Genomic DNA, 10,427 nt, shown 5'->3' with positions numbered 1-10,427 from the left:
TTGTTGTTGTGATTGTTGTGTTTGTTTTGCCGAGTAGCTCCCAAGGAGAAAGATAGGACCCGGAAGGAAACTTGGGTGTTGACATGGAAGTTGCCTCCCCTGGGTAACCTGGCGTCAGGTGCATGTCTGTGCAGCCTAAAATGCAAATAAAGCCATTCTGTCTGGTTTTTCCTGTCAATAATCTTTGCATAAAGCGAACGGGTGAATGTAGTGCCATGTACAGGGAAGTATATACATGTTTGAACAGAAATGGAATATATGTGAAGTGTTGTTTAAAACACACCCGAGTGAGGTGATGTGCATGTTTGTAGTGATGGTTAGGAAGCTGCAGTTTCAGGCATACTTACCTGGCACAGGCTTTACAGTGATCCGCAAGGCTGTGGGCCCGGGGCGAGACCTTTCCATTGCACATCGGCTTGGTTGACCCCTGCGATCATCCCAAATGTGGACGACTCGGGTGCGCAATTTATAAGTGTGGGGGACTGCGTTCGCGCTCTCCCCTGGAAAAACCAATCAAAAATAGAAATGCCTTATTTTCATTCTATTTGTCTATCATGACATGTCCAGTTGTAGTTGTAGTTGTTGTTGTGATTGTTGTGTTTGTTTTGCCGAGTAGCTCCCAAGGAGAAAGATAGGACCCGGAAGGAAACTTGGGTGTTGACATGGAAGTTGCCTCCCCTGGGTACCTGGCGTCAGGTGCATGTCTGTGCAGCCTAAAATGCAAATAAAGCCATTTCTGTCTGGTTTTTCCTGTCAATAATCTTTGCATAAAGCGAACGGGTGAATGTAGTGCCATGTACAGGGAAGTATATACATGTTTGAACAGAAATGGAATATATGTGAAGTGTTGTTTAAAACACACCCGAGTGAGGTGATGTGCATGTTTGTAGTGATGGTTAGGAAGCTGCAGTTTCAGGCATACTTACCTGGCACAGGCTTTACAGTGATCCGCAAGGCTGTGGGCCCGGGGCGAGACCTTTCCATTGCACATCGGCTTGGTTGACCCCTGCGATCATCCCAAATGTGGACGACTCGGGTGCGCAATTTATAAGTGTGGGGGACTGCGTTCGCGCTCTCCCCTGGAAAAACCAATCAAAAAATAGAAATGCCTTATTTTCATTCTATTTGTCTATCATGACATGTCCAGTTGTAGTTGTAGTTGTTGTTGTGATATGTTGTGTTTGTTTTGCCGAGTAGCTCCCAAGGAGAAAGATAGGACCCGGAAGGAAACTTGGGTGTTGACATGGAAGTTGCCTCCCCTGGGTACCTGGCGTCAGGTGCATGTCTGTGCAGCCTAAAATGCAAATAAAGCCATTTCTGTCTGGTTTTTCCTGTCAATAATCTTTGCATAAAGCGAACGGGTGAATGTAGTGCCATGTACAGGGAAGTATATACATGTTTGAACAGAAATGGAATATATGTGAAGTGTTGTTTAAAACACACCCGAGTGAGGTGATGTGCATGTTTGTAGTGATGGTTAGGAAGCTGCAGTTTCAGGCATACTTACCTGGCACAGGCTTTACAGTGATCCGCAAGGCTGTGGGCCCGGGGCGAGACCTTTCCATTGCACATCGGCTTGGTTGACCCCTGCGATCATCCCAAATGTGGACGACTCGGGTGCGCAATTTATAAGTGTGGGGGACTGCGTTCGCGCTCTCCCCTGGAAAAACCAATCAAAAAATAGAAATGCCTTATTTTCATTCTATTTGTCTATCATGACATGTCCAGTTGTAGTTGTAGTTGTTGTTGTGATTGTTGTGTTTGTTTTGCCGAGTAGCTCCCAAGGAGAAAGATAGGACCCGGAAGGAAACTTGGGTGTTGACATGGAAGTTGCCTCCCCTGGGTACCTGCGTCAGGTGCATGTCTGTGCAGCCTAAAATGCAAATAAAGCCATTTCTGTCTGGTTTTTCCTGTCAATAATCTTTGCATAAAGCGAACGGGTGAATGTAGTGCCATGTACAGGGGAAGTATATACATGTTTGAACAGAAATGGAATATATGTGAAGTGTTGTTTAAAACACACCCGAGTGAGGTGATGTGCATGTTTGTAGTGATGGTTAGGAAGCTGCAGTTTCAGGCATACTTACCTGGCACAGGCTTTACAGTGATCCGCAAGGCTGTGGGCCCGGGGCGAGACCTTTCCATTGCACATCGGCTTGGTTGACCCCTGCGATCATCCCAAATGTGGACGACTCGGGTGCGCAATTTATAAGTGTGGGGGACTGCGTTCGCGCTCTCCCCTGGAAAAACCAATCAAAAAATAGAAATGCCTTATTTTCATTCTATTTGTCTATCATGACATGTCCAGTTGTAGTTGTAGTTGTTGTTGTGATTGTTGTGTTTGTTTTGCCGAGTAGCTCCCAAGGAGAAAGATAGGACCCGGAAGGAAACTTGGGTGTTGACATGGAAGTTGCCTCCCCTGGGTACCTGGCGTCAGGTGCATGTCTGTGCAGCCTAAAATGCAAATAAAGCCATTTCTGTCTGGTTTTTCCTGTCAATAATCTTTGCATAAAGCGAACGGGTGAATGTAGTGCCATGTACAGGGAAGTATATACATGTTTGAACAGAAATGGAATATATGTGAAGTGTTGTTTAAAACACACCCGAGTGAGGTGATGTGCATGTTTGTAGTGATGGTTAGGAAGCTGCAGTTTCAGGCATACTTACCTGGCACAGGCTTTACAGTGATCCGCAAGGCTGTGGGCCCGGGGCGAGACCTTTCCATTGCACATCGGCTTGGTTGACCCCTGCGATCATCCCAAATGTGGACGACTCGGGTGCGCAATTTATAAGTGTGGGGGACTGCGTTCGCGCTCTCCCCTGGAAAAACCAATCAAAAAATAGAAATGCCTTATTTTCATTCTATTTGTCTATCATGACATGTCCAGTTGTAGTTGTAGTTGTTGTTGTGATTGTTGTGTTTGTTTTGCCGAGTAGCTCCCAAGGAGAAAGATAGGACCCGGAAGGAAACTTGGGTGTTGACATGGAAGTTGCCTCCCCTGGGTACCTGGCGTCAGGTGCATGTCTGTGCAGCCTAAAATGCAAATAAAGCCATTTCTGTCTGGTTTTTCCTGTCAATAATCTTTGCATAAAGCGAACGGGTGAATGTAGTGCCATGTACAGGGAAGTATATACATGTTTGAACAGAAATGGAATATATGTGAAGTGTTGTTTAAAACACACCCGAGTGAGGTGATGTGCATGTTTGTAGTGATGGTTAGGAAGCTGCAGTTTCAGGCATACTTACCTGGCACAGGCTTTACAGTGATCCGCAAGGCTGTGGGCCCGGGGCGAGACCTTTCCATTGCACATCGGCTTGGTTGACCCCTGCGATCATCCCAAATGTGGACGACTCGGGTGCGCAATTTATAAGTGTGGGGGACTGCGTTCGCGCTCTCCCCTGGAAAAACCAATCAAAAAATAGAAATGCCTTATTTTCATTCTATTTGTCTATCATGACATGTCCAGTTGTAGTTGTAGTTGTTGTTGTGATTGTTGTGTTTGTTTTGCCGAGTAGCTCCCAAGGAGAAAGATAGGACCCGGAAGGAAACTTGGGTGTTGACATGGAAGTTGCCTCCCCTGGGTACCTGGCGTCAGGTGCATGTCTGTGCAGCCTAAAATGCAAATAAAGCCATTTCTGTCTGGTTTTTCCTGTCAATAATCTTTGCATAAAGCGAACGGGTGAATGTAGTGCCATGTACAGGGAAGTATATACATGTTTGAACAGAAATGGAATATATGTGAAGTGTTGTTTAAAACACACCCGAGTGAGGTGATGTGCATGTTTGTAGTGATGGTTAGGAAGCTGCAGTTTCAGGCATACTTACCTGGCACAGGCTTTACAGTGATCCGCAAGGCTGTGGGCCCGGGGCGAGACCTTTCCATTGCACATCGGCTTGGTTGACCCCTGCGATCATCCCAAATGTGGACGACTCGGGTGCGCAATTTATAAGTGTGGGGGACTGCGTTCGCGCTCTCCCCTGGAAAAACCAATCAAAAAATAGAAATGCCTTATTTTCATTCTATTTGTCTATCATGACATGTCCAGTTGTAGTTGTAGTTGTTGTTGTGATTGTTGTGTTTGTTTTGCCGAGTAGCTCCCAAGGAGAAAGATAGGACCCGGAAGGAAACTTGGGTGTTGACATGGAAGTTGCCTCCCCTGGGTACCTGGCGTCAGGTGCATGTCTGTGCAGCCTAAAATGCAAATAAAGCCATTTCTGTCTGGTTTTTCCTGTCAATAATCTTTGCATAAAGCGAACGGGTGAATGTAGTGCCATGTACAGGGAAGTATATACATGTTTGAACAGAAATGGAATATATGTGAAGTGTTGTTTAAAACACACCCGAGTGAGGTGATGTGCATGTTTGTAGTGATGGTTAGGAAGCTGCAGTTTCAGGCATACTTACCTGGCACAGGCTTTACAGTGATCCGCAAGGCTGTGGGCCCGGGGCGAGACCTTTCCATTGCACATCGGCTTGGTTGACCCCTGCGATCATCCCAAATGTGGACGACTCGGGTGCGCAATTTATAAGTGTGGGGGACTGCGTTCGCGCTCTCCCCTGGAAAAACCAATCAAAAAATAGAAATGCCTTATTTTCATTCTATTTGTCTATCATGACATGTCCAGTTGTAGTTGTAGTTGTTGTTGTGATTGTTGTGTTTGTTTTGCCGAGTAGCTCCCAAGGAGAAAGATAGGACCCGGAAGGAAACTTGGGTGTTGACATGGAAGTTGCCTCCCCTGGGTACCTGGCGTCAGGTGCATGTCTGTGCAGCCTAAAATGCAAATAAAGCCATTTCTGTCTGGTTTTTCCTGTCAATAATCTTTGCATAAAGCGAACGGGTGAATGTAGTGCCATGTACAGGGAAGTATATACATGTTTGAACAGAAATGGAATATATGTGAAGTGTTGTTTAAAACACACCCGAGTGAGGTGATGTGCATGTTTGTAGTGATGGTTAGGAAGCTGCAGTTTCAGGCATACTTACCTGGCACAGGCTTTACAGTGATCCGCAAGGCTGTGGGCCCGGGGCGAGACCTTTCCATTGCACATCGGCTTGGTTGACCCCTGCGATCATCCCAAATGTGGACGACTCGGGTGCGCAATTTATAAGTGTGGGGGACTGCGTTCGCGCTCTCCCCTGGAAAAACCAATCAAAAAATAGAAATGCCTTATTTTCATTCTATTTGTCTATCATGACATGTCCAGTTGTAGTTGTAGTTGTTGTTGTGATTGTTGTGTTTGTTTTGCCGAGTAGCTCCCAAGGAGAAAGATAGGACCCGGAAGGAAACTTGGGTGTTGACATGGAAGTTGCCTCCCCTGGGTACCTGGCGTCAGGTGCATGTCTGTGCAGCCTAAAATGCAAATAAAGCCATTTCTGTCTGGTTTTTCCTGTCAATAATCTTTGCATAAAGCGAACGGGTGAATGTAGTGCCATGTACAGGGAAGTATATACATGTTTGAACAGAAATGGAATATATGTGAAGTGTTGTTTAAAACACACCCGAGTGAGGTGATGTGCATGTTTGTAGTGATGGTTAGGAAGCTGCAGTTTCAGGCATACTTACCTGGCACAGGCTTTACAGTGATCCGCAAGGCTGTGGGCCCGGGGCGAGACCTTTCCATTGCACATCGGCTTGGTTGACCCCTGCGATCATCCCAAATGTGGACGACTCGGGTGCGCAATTTATAAGTGTGGGGGACTGCGTTCGCGCTCTCCCCTGGAAAAACCAATCAAAAAATAGAAATGCCTTATTTTCATTCTATTTGTCTATCATGACATGTCCAGTTGTAGTTGTAGTTGTTGTTGTGATTGTTGTGTTTGTTTTGCCGAGTAGCTCCCAAGGAGAAAGATAGGACCCGGAAGGAAACTTGGGTGTTGACATGGAAGTTGCCTCCCCTGGGTACCTGGCGTCAGGTGCATGTCTGTGCAGCCTAAAATGCAAATAAAGCCATTTCTGTCTGGTTTTTCCTGTCAATAATCTTTGCATAAAGCGAACGGGTGAATGTAGTGCCATGTACAGGGAAGTATATACATGTTTGAACAGAAATGGAATATATGTGAAGTGTTGTTTAAAACACACCCGAGTGAGGTGATGTGCATGTTTGTAGTGATGGTTAGGAAGCTGCAGTTTCAGGCATACTTACCTGGCACAGGCTTTACAGTGATCCGCAAGGCTGTGGGCCCGGGGCGAGACCTTTCCATTGCACATCGGCTTGGTTGACCCCTGCGATCATCCCAAATGTGGACGACTCGGGTGCGCAATTTATAAGTGTGGGGGACTGCGTTCGCGCTCTCCCCTGGAAAAACCAATCAAAAAATAGAAATGCCTTATTTTCATTCTATTTGTCTATCATGACATGTCCAGTTGTAGTTGTAGTTGTTGTTGTGATTGTTGTGTTTGTTTTGCCGAGTAGCTCCCAAGGAGAAAGATAGGACCCGGAAGGAAACTTGGGTGTTGACATGGAAGTTGCCTCCCCTGGGTACCTGGCGTCAGGTGCATGTCTGTGCAGCCTAAAATGCAAATAAAGCCATTTCTGTCTGGTTTTTCCTGTCAATAATCTTTGCATAAAGCGAACGGGTGAATGTAGTGCCATGTACAGGGAAGTATATACATGTTTGAACAGAAATGGAATATATGTGAAGTGTTGTTTAAAACACACCCGAGTGAGGTGATGTGCATGTTTGTAGTGATGGTTAGGAAGCTGCAGTTTCAGGCATACTTACCTGGCACAGGCTTTACAGTGATCCGCAAGGCTGTGGGCCCGGGGCGAGACCTTTCCATTGCACATCGGCTTGGTTGACCCCTGCGATCATCCCAAATGTGGACGACTCGGGTGCGCAATTTATAAGTGTGGGGGACTGCGTTCGCGCTCTCCCCTGGAAAAACCAATCAAAAAATAGAAATGCCTTATTTTCATTCTATTTGTCTATCATGACATGTCCAGTTGTAGTTGTAGTTGTTGTTGTGATTGTTGTGTTTGTTTTGCCGAGTAGCTCCCAAGGAGAAAGATAGGACCCGGAAGGAAACTTGGGTGTTGACATGGAAGTTGCCTCCCCTGGGTACCTGGCGTCAGGTGCATGTCTGTGCAGCCTAAAATGCAAATAAAGCCATTTCTGTCTGGTTTTTCCTGTCAATAATCTTTGCATAAAGCGAACGGGTGAATGTAGTGCCATGTACAGGGAAGTATATACATGTTTGAACAGAAATGGAATATATGTGAAGTGTTGTTTAAAACACACCCGAGTGAGGTGATGTGCATGTTTGTAGTGATGGTTAGGAAGCTGCAGTTTCAGGCATACTTACCTGGCACAGGCTTTACAGTGATCCGCAAGGCTGTGGGCCCGGGGCGAGACCTTTCCATTGCACATCGGCTTGGTTGACCCCTGCGATCATCCCAAATGTGGACGACTCGGGTGCGCAATTTATAAGTGTGGGGGACTGCGTTCGCGCTCTCCCCTGGAAAAACCAATCAAAAAATAGAAATGCCTTATTTTCATTCTATTTGTCTATCATGACATGTCCAGTTGTAGTTGTAGTTGTTGTTGTGATTGTTGTGTTTGTTTTGCCGAGTAGCTCCCAAGGAGAAAGATAGGACCCGGAAGGAAACTTGGGTGTTGACATGGAAGTTGCCTCCCCTGGGTACCTGGCGTCAGGTGCATGTCTGTGCAGCCTAAAATGCAAATAAAGCCATTTCTGTCTGGTTTTTCCTGTCAATAATCTTTGCATAAAGCGAACGGGTGAATGTAGTGCCATGTACAGGGAAGTATATACATGTTTGAACAGAAATGGAATATATGTGAAGTGTTGTTTAAAACACACCCGAGTGAGGTGATGTGCATGTTTGTAGTGATGGTTAGGAAGCTGCAGTTTCAGGCATACTTACCTGGCACAGGCTTTACAGTGATCCGCAAGGCTGTGGGCCCGGGGCGAGACCTTTCCATTGCACATCGGCTTGGTTGACCCCTGCGATCATCCCAAATGTGGACGACTCGGGTGCGCAATTTATAAGTGTGGGGGACTGCGTTCGCGCTCTCCCCTGGAAAAACCAATCAAAAAATAGAAATGCCTTATTTTCATTCTATTTGTCTATCATGACATGTCCAGTTGTAGTTGTAGTTGTTGTTGTGATTGTTGTGTTTGTTTTGCCGAGTAGCTCCCAAGGAGAAAGATAGGACCCGGAAGGAAACTTGGGTGTTGACATGGAAGTTGCCTCCCCTGGGTACCTGGCGTCAGGTGCATGTCTGTGCAGCCTAAAATGCAAATAAAGCCATTTCTGTCTGGTTTTTCCTGTCAATAATCTTTGCATAAAGCGAACGGGTGAATGTAGTGCCATGTACAGGGAAGTATATACATGTTTGAACAGAAATGGAATATATGTGAAGTGTTGTTTAAAACACACCCGAGTGAGGTGATGTGCATGTTTGTAGTGATGGTTAGGAAGCTGCAGTTTCAGGCATACTTACCTGGCACAGGCTTTACAGTGATCCGCAAGGCTGTGGGCCCGGGGCGAGACCTTTCCATTGCACATCGGCTTGGTTGACCCCTGCGATCATCCCAAATGTGGACGACTCGGGTGCGCAATTTATAAGTGTGGGGGACTGCGTTCGCGCTCTCCCCTGGAAAAACCAATCAAAAAATAGAAATGCCTTATTTTCATTCTATTTGTCTATCATGACATGTCCAGTTGTAGTTGTAGTTGTTGTTGTGATTGTTGTGTTTGTTTTGCCGAGTAGCTCCCAAGGAGAAAGATAGGACCCGGAAGGAAACTTGGGTGTTGACATGGAAGTTGCCTCCCCTGGGTACCTGGCGTCAGGTGCATGTCTGTGCAGCCTAAAATGCAAATAAAGCCATTTCTGTCTGGTTTTTCCTGTCAATAATCTTTGCATAAAGCGAACGGGTGAATGTAGTGCCATGTACAGGGAAGTATATACATGTTTGAACAGAAATGGAATATATGTGAAGTGTTGTTTAAAACACACCCGAGTGAGGTGATGTGCATGTTTGTAGTGATGGTTAGGAAGCTGCAGTTTCAGGCATACTTACCTGGCACAGGCTTTACAGTGATCCGCAAGGCTGTGGGCCCGGGGCGAGACCTTTCCATTGCACATCGGCTTGGTTGACCCCTGCGATCATCCCAAATGTGGACGACTCGGGTGCGCAATTTATAAGTGTGGGGGACTGCGTTCGCGCTCTCCCCTGGAAAAACCAATCAAAAAATAGAAATGCCTTATTTTCATTCTATTTGTCTATCATGACATGTCCAGTTGTAGTTGTAGTTGTTGTTGTGATTGTTGTGTTTGTTTTGCCGAGTAGCTCCCAAGGAGAAAGATAGGACCCGGAAGGAAACTTGGGTGTTGACATGGAAGTTGCCTCCCCTGGGTACCTGGCGTCAGGTGCATGTCTGTGCAGCCTAAAATGCAAATAAAGCCATTTCTGTCTGGTTTTTCCTGTCAATAATCTTTGCATAAAGCGAACGGGTGAATGTAGTGCCATGTACAGGGAAGTATATACATGTTTGAACAGAAATGGAATATATGTGAAGTGTTGTTTAAAACACACCCGAGTGAGGTGATGTGCATGTTTGTAGTGATGGTTAGGAAGCTGCAGTTTCAGGCATACTTACCTGGCACAGGCTTTACAGTGATCCGCAAGGCTGTGGGCCCGGGGCGAGACCTTTCCATTGCACATCGGCTTGGTTGACCCCTGCGATCATCCCAAATGTGGACGACTCGGGTGCGCAATTTATAAGTGTGGGGGACTGCGTTCGCGCTCTCCCCTGGAAAAACCAATCAAAAAATAGAAATGCCTTATTTTCATTCTATTTGTCTATCATGACATGTCCAGTTGTAGTTGTAGTTGTTGTTGTGATTGTTGTGTTTGTTTTGCCGAGTAGCTCCCAAGGAGAAAGATAGGACCCGGAAGGAAACTTGGGTGTTGACATGGAAGTTGCCTCCCCTGGGTACCTGGCGTCAGGTGCATGTCTGTGCAGCCTAAAATGCAAATAAAGCCATTTCTGTCTGGTTTTTCCTGTCAATAATCTTTGCATAAAGCGAACGGGTGAATGTAGTGCCATGTACAGGGAAGTATATACATGTTTGAACAGAAATGGAATATATGTGAAGTGTTGTTTAAAACACACCCGAGTGAGGTGATGTGCATGTTTGTAGTGATGGTTAGGAAGCTGCAGTTTCAGGCATACTTACCTGGCACAGGCTTTACAGTGATCCGCAAGGCTGTGGGCCCGGGGCGAGACCTTTCCATTGCACATCGGCTTGGTTGACCCCTGCGATCATCCCAAATGTGGACGACTCGGGTGCGCAATTTATAAGTGTGGGGGACTGCGTTCGCGCTCTCCCCTGGAAAAACCAATCAAAAAATAGAAATGCCTTATTTTCATTCTATTTGTCTATCATGACATGTCCA

At 46.0% G+C, this 10,427-nt stretch overlaps 18 non-coding genes across 18 annotated transcripts; all 18 read left to right on the top strand.

The window, feature by feature from the left end:
* Nucleotides 1-339: 339 nt before the first annotated feature.
* LOC139449268 (U1 spliceosomal RNA) lies at nt 340-503 on the top strand. The gene has a single exon (XR_011652114.1). It is a non-coding gene; the product is annotated as a U1 spliceosomal RNA (small nuclear RNA).
* A 415-nt stretch (nt 504-918) lies between these two features.
* On the top strand, nt 919-1,082 carry LOC139449267 (U1 spliceosomal RNA). The gene has a single exon (XR_011652113.1). It is a non-coding gene; the product is annotated as a U1 spliceosomal RNA (small nuclear RNA).
* Nucleotides 1,083-1,499: 417 nt separating this feature from the next.
* On the top strand, nt 1,500-1,663 carry LOC139449265 (U1 spliceosomal RNA). Its single transcript, XR_011652111.1, has one exon. It is a non-coding gene; the product is annotated as a U1 spliceosomal RNA (small nuclear RNA).
* A 416-nt stretch (nt 1,664-2,079) lies between these two features.
* LOC139449264 (U1 spliceosomal RNA) lies at nt 2,080-2,243 on the top strand. Its single transcript, XR_011652110.1, has one exon. It is a non-coding gene; the product is annotated as a U1 spliceosomal RNA (small nuclear RNA).
* Nucleotides 2,244-2,659: 416 nt separating this feature from the next.
* Nucleotides 2,660-2,823, top strand: LOC139449263 (U1 spliceosomal RNA). Its single transcript, XR_011652109.1, has one exon. It is a non-coding gene; the product is annotated as a U1 spliceosomal RNA (small nuclear RNA).
* Nucleotides 2,824-3,239: 416 nt separating this feature from the next.
* Nucleotides 3,240-3,403, top strand: LOC139449262 (U1 spliceosomal RNA). The gene has a single exon (XR_011652108.1). It is a non-coding gene; the product is annotated as a U1 spliceosomal RNA (small nuclear RNA).
* Nucleotides 3,404-3,819: 416 nt separating this feature from the next.
* Nucleotides 3,820-3,983, top strand: LOC139449261 (U1 spliceosomal RNA). Its single transcript, XR_011652107.1, has one exon. It is a non-coding gene; the product is annotated as a U1 spliceosomal RNA (small nuclear RNA).
* Nucleotides 3,984-4,399: 416 nt separating this feature from the next.
* Nucleotides 4,400-4,563, top strand: LOC139449321 (U1 spliceosomal RNA). The gene has a single exon (XR_011652163.1). It is a non-coding gene; the product is annotated as a U1 spliceosomal RNA (small nuclear RNA).
* A 416-nt stretch (nt 4,564-4,979) lies between these two features.
* LOC139449320 (U1 spliceosomal RNA) lies at nt 4,980-5,143 on the top strand. The gene has a single exon (XR_011652162.1). It is a non-coding gene; the product is annotated as a U1 spliceosomal RNA (small nuclear RNA).
* Nucleotides 5,144-5,559: 416 nt separating this feature from the next.
* LOC139449319 (U1 spliceosomal RNA) lies at nt 5,560-5,723 on the top strand. The gene has a single exon (XR_011652161.1). It is a non-coding gene; the product is annotated as a U1 spliceosomal RNA (small nuclear RNA).
* A 416-nt stretch (nt 5,724-6,139) lies between these two features.
* Nucleotides 6,140-6,303, top strand: LOC139449318 (U1 spliceosomal RNA). The gene has a single exon (XR_011652160.1). It is a non-coding gene; the product is annotated as a U1 spliceosomal RNA (small nuclear RNA).
* A 416-nt stretch (nt 6,304-6,719) lies between these two features.
* Nucleotides 6,720-6,883, top strand: LOC139449317 (U1 spliceosomal RNA). Its single transcript, XR_011652159.1, has one exon. It is a non-coding gene; the product is annotated as a U1 spliceosomal RNA (small nuclear RNA).
* A 416-nt stretch (nt 6,884-7,299) lies between these two features.
* On the top strand, nt 7,300-7,463 carry LOC139449315 (U1 spliceosomal RNA). Its single transcript, XR_011652157.1, has one exon. It is a non-coding gene; the product is annotated as a U1 spliceosomal RNA (small nuclear RNA).
* Nucleotides 7,464-7,879: 416 nt separating this feature from the next.
* LOC139449314 (U1 spliceosomal RNA) lies at nt 7,880-8,043 on the top strand. The gene has a single exon (XR_011652156.1). It is a non-coding gene; the product is annotated as a U1 spliceosomal RNA (small nuclear RNA).
* Nucleotides 8,044-8,459: 416 nt separating this feature from the next.
* Nucleotides 8,460-8,623, top strand: LOC139449313 (U1 spliceosomal RNA). Its single transcript, XR_011652155.1, has one exon. It is a non-coding gene; the product is annotated as a U1 spliceosomal RNA (small nuclear RNA).
* Nucleotides 8,624-9,039: 416 nt separating this feature from the next.
* LOC139449312 (U1 spliceosomal RNA) lies at nt 9,040-9,203 on the top strand. The gene has a single exon (XR_011652154.1). It is a non-coding gene; the product is annotated as a U1 spliceosomal RNA (small nuclear RNA).
* Nucleotides 9,204-9,619: 416 nt separating this feature from the next.
* On the top strand, nt 9,620-9,783 carry LOC139449311 (U1 spliceosomal RNA). Its single transcript, XR_011652153.1, has one exon. It is a non-coding gene; the product is annotated as a U1 spliceosomal RNA (small nuclear RNA).
* A 416-nt stretch (nt 9,784-10,199) lies between these two features.
* On the top strand, nt 10,200-10,363 carry LOC139449310 (U1 spliceosomal RNA). Its single transcript, XR_011652152.1, has one exon. It is a non-coding gene; the product is annotated as a U1 spliceosomal RNA (small nuclear RNA).
* The last annotated feature ends 64 nt before the right edge of the window (nt 10,364-10,427 follow it).

Source organism: Haliotis cracherodii, unplaced genomic scaffold, assembly GCF_022045235.1.
Source record: "Haliotis cracherodii isolate W230 unplaced genomic scaffold, xgHalCrac1.p SCAF_73, whole genome shotgun sequence".
Taxonomy (NCBI): Eukaryota; Metazoa; Mollusca; class Gastropoda; order Lepetellida; family Haliotidae; genus Haliotis; species Haliotis cracherodii.
This window is presented reverse-complemented; position numbering and strand designations above follow the sequence as displayed.